The sequence below is a fragment of the Thamnophis sirtalis genome, unplaced genomic scaffold (assembly GCF_051295495.1).
Source record: "Thamnophis sirtalis isolate CommonGarterSnake01/CBP01778 unplaced genomic scaffold, rThaSir2_p1.2 scaffold_5, whole genome shotgun sequence".
NCBI lineage: Eukaryota > Metazoa > Chordata > Lepidosauria > Squamata > Natricidae > Thamnophis > Thamnophis sirtalis.
The window spans coordinates 109,909,189-109,917,049 of record NW_028261385.1 but is presented as its reverse complement, the minus strand read 5'-3'; positions in this window follow the sequence as shown (position 1 = coordinate 109,917,049).

The following is a 7,861-nucleotide window of genomic DNA, read 5'->3' as shown; positions in this document are numbered from 1 at the left end:
CATTTGAGCCTTTAAAGTCCTACGCAGCTTGGAATCTGCATACTAATAAGAGTATATACTCTGTATATTATCCTCATCAAAGTGATCCAATCCTGTGCTTCCCAAGAGGGGCTGCTCTGAGTCCCCACACCATGTGAAGATAGGAGCCGGAGTCCTGAAGTCACACTATTAAGATATCAGTCTTACATCATGGAACACTTTGTCCACTAAGGCGATGGTACATTTTTGTATTATCAAAATCTAACTAAGCCAAGACATATGTCACTCTTCTAGAAATTAGTGTCAGCTTTGATCTCAGAGTTGGGTATGTGGGGTGGTATTGGTCCATTGTGATAGCTTATTTGAGAGTAGGCTCACATACCATTATACTCACTGTATTCGAAGTGTGTGATTATGTTTGTGCTAGGTTATGCCAGGCAGTGGCAGGATTCAATTTTTTTTACTACTGATTCTGTGCATGTGGCTTGCTGGGTGTGGCTTTGTGGGCGTGGCAGGGGAAGGATAATGCAAAATCCGCATTCCCTCCCCACCCCACTAACCTGCTTTCCAGCTCCGTTCTCCTGTTCAGGGCAACAAAGGAAGATCAGCTGGGAGGCAGTGGGGGCGGGGCCAGCCTATTTGCCGGTTCTCCGGACTACTCAAAATTTCCACTACCGATTCTCCAGAACCAGAACTCCTGGCACCAGAAGCTAAAAACCACTTCTGGTGCCAGGAGTTTTCTTGGTGTACCAGCCACTGTGCTCACCATCTGGATCTTTCTCTGATTCCAGGACCCGCTTGATTGCCAGTTGGGTATTGGGGGACTTCAACTTTCATATCTTTGGTAGCTGGGGATGTTGCAATCCAGGAGTTCATGGTTTCCATGGAAACCATGGGCTTGTTGTGGTAATCTTGGACCCAGCACATATAAGTGGCCATGTATTAGACCTCAGTTTTGCATTGGAGCAGTTATCATCTGATTTGGATATGAAAGGTATTGCTATAATTGTTTTATCTGACACATAAGGAGGAAAAGCAGGAGCAGCCATGCCTAGAGAGGCCTTTGCACAAGTTTGCTTTGTGCACAAATTGCGCCCATTCCTAGACCAGAGATGCCACTCACCTTAGCTACCTGTCAGGTGGATCACCACAATGTGCTCTATATGAAGCTGCCCTTCAAGATAATTTAGGATCCCTAAATAATTCCTAAATACCCTTGTAAGTGTTGGCTGATCCCATATTGCTCCTTGGTTTTCAAAGATCTTTTGGGAGATGAACAACAGAAGGAACTCCTAGAGAATAGGGGGAAAACAATTAGTGAAACCCTCTGAACATGGGTAAGTGCCAATGATTCAGGCTTGTGATAAGAAAGATGGGACATTCTTCCTTCCCTTACTGCATCAATGGGCTGTCATCCAATGGCCTTACTTAGGGTGGAACCCAATTGTACAAACTTTTCCCTGGCCCCTCTCACTGGTTAGGACAGCATTTTGCAACTAAAGTGATTCAGAATTGCTTGAGTCTGGACTCCATAGGGCAATTACTTGCCAGGTTATCTGGGATTCTTTTTGACCTGTTGCCTCCAAGGAAGTGGATAGGGTGCTCTGTAAGATTTCTTCTGCTGCCTACTTTGTCACGCAGGGGGAGGAATGTTTCCCGGCTGTGGGATGGGTTATTGCTGACAACCTTGAAATTTTCTTTTTTGTAAATCATTGAAATTTGTGATACATGAGGGCAGTATATTGCAGTAAATAAATAAAAGTGAGAACCCACAAAATATTATAATTTCTGATTTCTTAATTATACGCTTTACTAATCCTAGCTGAAAGTCTTCACAATTTTAAGGTGATAAACAGAAATAGTAAATATATTTAGAAAAAGGATGCCTTTGTCACTACTGAGAAAATAAAGAAAAATATATTTACAAGAGAATACACTGTCTTTAGTACAGATTTATTGGTTGGCTGGCACAAGCAATCATGACTAAGAAGGGAACAGCAATGTTAGAAAGCAATGTTGTTGGTGTTTTATTACCATATTTGAATGGTTCATTTCCAAACCACATGAATTCAGCATCTAATTCCCTGCTTAGAAAAGGGTGGAGAAGTAATTCTCCTAGGAACTGAGTCTATGATATCATCTTATTATAATGCAACTCACTCCCCCTTTTTATAACTCTTGTTCACTAGGGGATGGGTAGTACTGTAAATTCCATACTGATTTGAGCCAATTATGTCACTAATTCTTGACCGCTCCTTCATGCCTCTTCCTCAACATGATTCCCCTCCCAAATACAATGAACCCCCTCCCTCCCTGTTACTATGGCAGCCGATAGCAAGCAAGTGATATAGAGGCTGACAAGAGTGCACAAAGTTAACTGCCTCACACTCACGAGAAGTTTCTCTTTACTATGCAAAGTTTTTCCCTGCACACAACGGCTGAGTGACACTTGCAGTGGGCCCCACCCCAAGGCAATTTGGGCCCCACCCCAAGGCAAGGTCCATCAACCATGGCTAGACTCAACAAGCCAGGGGTTGCTCTCTTGACGACTCCACCGAAGATCCCCTTCATCCTTTTTGAATCAGTCTGCTTTGCCACACGAGGAACAACCAAGCCAAACCGCTTCTGCCCAGCAGGGCCCCCACTCCCCGTACTTGACCGTTAAGCCAACTGACGGTGTGCAACCGGAGCTGACTGGGTGCAAAGCTGGGGTGACAATGAGCCTCTAAGGTCACCCTCCTGCCTGCTTGCCCAGTGCTTGCTCAGCTGCTCCCTCCAATCCCCCAGCTGGATGCAGCCACTCACCGGCGACTAGAAAGTGAGGTCATCCACAACCTGTTTGTCCAGCACTCATTCAGAGACCTCCTACCCACCAACTCACCCATCCCCCCCCACCCAACATCACCCCTGCCTGGGCACAGCCACTCACCATCTACCGGAAAGCGGGATCCCATACCCACCAGCTTCCTCAGTGACCCCCTACCTACCTACCTCTCCCTCCCTCCCACACCAACCCCACCGACTGGGCTCAGCCACTCAATGGCTCTTTTTTCTTCTGTTTCCAGACTAAGCCCTGGTTGGTTGGTTAGAGTGCGTATTGGATCTTAATGCTCCATCACTGGAGTCTTTTAAAAAGGAGAATTGTTTGGCAGCCAGCTGGCAAAGAAAGCTCTCAGTCATGACCGGCGCCACTGCTGCTCCCGCCAGCTGGCTGGCAGGACAAACTATGGCGGTGGTGGCCTTGGTCTGGGGTGAGCTGCGGGTCTAGCCTGGGGAGGCAGGGAGCACCTCGCCCAGATGGCTGTTGCAACAGCCACAGGGGGAGCACCTCTTCTCGCCTCTGACGGGCCTTCCCTGCAGTTGCAGCTGCACCACCCCGATCCTGCTGGAATGCTGAGCCTTCCCAGGCTGCCCCCATCCCCACTGCAGAGGGGCGGGCGAAGGCTGGGAGGGGGGATGCAACACGCGGGAGATCCTAGTTGCACTTTACTCATGAGCAACATTGGCTGGGAGAGGCAGGGAGAAAGGCCAATGATACTCACAAGTAAACTGAGACTCCTAAGTGGGATCGAGCCTCCCCGGTCACATCGTCACATGAGGGCATCACTGCTGCCACCAACATTACCCTCTCCTCCTGTAGACCAGCTCGGGGGCGTGGCCAGCTAGCAGTCATTACCAGTTCTGCAACCCAGGCCGGCAAACCACTACCGGTTTGGCCAAACTGGTCCAAACTGGTAGGAACTCACTTCTGATTTGGGAGGAATACATCTAGAGAACATCTAGACATCAACAGAACAACTTTCCAAATACTTCATAGAGATGCCCCTGTGGGAATTATGCAGATTCATCTATATATTATAATCCTTCTTAAAACCAATATATAATAATTGCAGTGTTCAATTAAAAATCAATAGAAGAGAATATTCGTAGCTCAGTTGAACTGAGGAAGTCTTGGGGCTCTCTGAAATTGGCTGTTTTCTTGTGGATGTTTCATTATCAAACTAGGTAACGTCATCAGTGCTAATTTGGAAATGGAATGTCTGCAAGAAAACAACAAGCTCAGAGAGCACCAAGGATACGGCATCAATTAGAAATCTAAGAAATTTATTATTTAATACTGTTTTGTTATCTATATTAATTTTAAATAAAGCTGTACAAAATAACCTGAAATCTTGGCAAATATAAATGAAACCAGTAAAGGCACAAAGATGCAAGGAACCATTTAGAAACTAAGCTCTTTTCAACATAGAAATTCAAATTAAAGAGTTCCACATTACCTCTATCATAGTCATTAGAATATTAATTATTATACTCCATTTTGTATCCTCTGCAAATCTGATACTTTTTTCACTTTCCTTTCTTGATGAAAGATGAGTATCAGAAGCCTTGATATTTCACTCCAACTATTGATTTCAGTTTTCATTCTTGCTTATCTACCTTATCATCCATCCAATTCAGACTTACCGTAAGTAGTTTGCCAATCACATTATATGGTTCTTTCGCATAGATTTGCCAAAGCCAAGCTTCCACAATCTATGGATGGATGGAAGGAAGGAAATCAGTGTCCTAAACCTTGTTAAATGTTCACTTCCACCAAGCTATTCCATTATTATCATGCTTCCAGACTAATTGCTTTATTGTTTATTCATTAGTGTACTTGACAATTCTTTTGCTGCCACCAGACTTTGTAGACAATTATTATTTTCTAAAATGGGAAACTAGACAGTAGAGATGGACACCTTGATACTTGAGACTGGAGAGGTTAGAAGCTTTAAAATCAGTGCGACAATATTATATATGTTGGCAGGACTAACCTGAGAGTGGTCGGAATTCACTAAAATAATTTCTCTTAAAAGATTTCCTCAAAACTCTACTCTTTCAAATCAGATTACTCTTTGCTTTTGGTGTCTACTATAATCAGTAGTAAAGTTAAATTATAGCTGAGCAAGAACCACCCAAGAACTAATGGGTGGAAGCTCTGTAAGGAGAGAATTCCCAACTTGAACCAAGGAAGTGGTTGGGCTAGACCAGGGGTCGGCAATCTTAAACACTCAAAGAGCCATTTGGACCCATTTCCCACAGGAAAGAAAACACCGGGAGCCACAAAACCCTTCCCATACCTGAATATTTCCTGAGCCGCCACAAAACTAGCATATGTTAAACGTGCTGTTTTCTTCTGAAACTTTTATTTTCTTGGATTTGTCCATGATTGGCCTACCGGGGGCTGAAAAGCTCAATAAATCGCGTGCCAGCAGGTATCACACATTGGCAGTTGTGACGCATATTTTGAACGACAGGGAGCCGCAGCAGAGGGATGAAAGAGCCATATATGGCTCCAGAGCCGCAGGTTGCTGAGCCCTGGGCTAGACGACTTCCAAACTCCCTTCCAGCCCTATGATTCTATGATCTAATGTTAGTAAGTAATTCACTTACAAATAATTGAGTTCACAAATAAATAATACCATATTTTATATAAATTCATAAAGTTGAATGACTGCATTCCATATTTCCTAGCCATGTTGTAGATAAGGAAAAAAAGTCAGTATGTACTGCATCTAAATAATTGGAGTACTACCTGAATAGATCTCTGTTAGCGATTTTAAAAACTCCCATTCCTTGCTGAATAAAACCAGGAGTCAAATTATTTATGGCTTTATTAATTTGGATAGATGGGAGGGACAAGCAGGACCAGGCTAGGTGTTCTATGGAACAGAGTGGCTATAGTAATTCCAGCTTGTGTTGTACAATTGGCACAATTAAGTATTTCTACCATTATAAGATTTTCTAAAGTAAGTATGATAATGATGGGTTTGATATGTATATAAGAGCAAGCTAACTTTAGAAAGTGATGTTTGCGCAATATAAATTTTCATGGTTTTCTTACCTGTAGTTTACTCAATTAATCCAATTTTCTGGGCTCACATAATACATTGAACCATAAACAAATCACAGAAAGGAATTCATGCAACCCACTAGACAAAAATATGATCAGTTAATAGTTCTGTTGCAGGATGAACATAACCTAAACATTTCAAATTTGAGGATCGTATCATTAAAAAAAAAGTTTTTCCTATTTTATTAAATATTTTAGGGAAGACATATAAACAATGACAGATAAATATAAGTAATGTACAAATTGTAAAATACAAATAAGTAAAAAGAATAACATGGATATTACAATTTTCTAATACAACATTAATTATTTATGAATTATAAAATACATCACTTTAGAAAACTAGGAATCACTATTAAGCTTTATCCATAAAAATGTATCAGGTACCATTACAACACAGTATAAATCATTGAATAAAATTGGAAGCTAAAATAAACATAATCAGTACTAAGAATCTATTCAAATTAGAATATTCCATGAAGACAAAGTATGCAGCCTTTATGTAGAAAAACCAAATGTTGGTTTCCAGTCTGCTTTGCTCTCCCAAATTCTGCAAATTCTTCAGTTTAATCTTCAGCCTTTTATTGGATGATATATAGTTCATTATTTGTTTATGGCAAGACTTATTTTCTATGGGTATTGAAATCATTTGAATCAGAATGTTGAGATTTAGTAGGATGACATTTATTCATCTGGTAATGTGATGACCTGTGGCAAGGCACAGAGGCAACACAGCCAGTTGATAGTTCAAACTCCCCTTTATTGCCCCAACTTTTCCCCAAACACTCCCACATTTATGGCAAGTCTGGGAGCAAAGTGCTCACACACACCTCCAGCAGCCTCTGGCTGTGAATAGTCCAGCAAAATGCCATTAGCCCGACGGCTTCAAGGCAAGAAGTCCAACAAGGCAAAGGGAACAAGGCAGCAACAAGGCAAGAAGTCCAGCGAACTCCAGACATCGACAATGGCACATGAAACTCCATAAATTCAGTGCTTGTTCCCGACAAGAGCCCCTTCCCATGGCGTCTCAGTCCCCAGGTGTGCCTTGTGAAGAGGGGTAGGATACTCTCCTCCTGAGTCATTGGGTCAGCCTGCTCTGTTCCCACCTCCTCTCCACTCTCCGTGCTCAGGGATCAGGAGGGGGTGGTCCTTGCTCATCGCCTGAGCTCCGTCACTCCTCCACTCCATTGCCTGTCCTCTCTCCCCCCCCCCCCAGTCATCCTGCCCCTGTTCTTTCCTGCTGGCAAGGGAAAATAACATGTATACTCAGGTGAGCCATAATTCCACAGACAAACAGACATCTATGCTAAAAGCAAGGTAGAACTCCAAAAAAGGGAATAGTTCTGTAAATTTTTACTTCCCTATTTCTTGAAAACAAATGTACAGTATAAAAGCTATGGTTCAGAGTCTCAGCCCCCTTTTGCTAGAGCGCTTTAATAAAAGTTTTTCCAAAAGTCTGTCTCTCGTGTCTGGATCTGATTGGCTTATGCACCAAGCTGATCCATTTTCTGACAACAAAATTGTAGCTGTACATGACTGTTCATGTTTTTCACTGTCTCTATCAGTGATGTACAAAATGTTACTTACTGAAGAGGTGGTTTCTGCTGGCCTCTGCCCAAAATACTGTAAAATGGACATTTCAGATGTGGTCTATGCACAGAACAAAATACAGCTGTGAGATTATCAGCATGGATTGCTGAAAAATTACTATGGTCAATTTCCAATTTAGTTTACATCCAGCACACACCCAGTCAATCCCTATATCACAGCAAACACACCCAAACCTCAGATTAACTAGCAAAAATATAGTTTGATGTTTCTGTATTAAACATTAGTAAACATCAAACCGGTTAAATGGAAAAACAGGATAAAAAGCAAGGGAAACACGGCAGGGAGGAGGGAGATGAAGATGGGGACAATAATTAAGAATTTATACTATATCTTATTTATGGCTTTCTCTTTTAAAAGGCACAGAACTTTCAAGAGTCA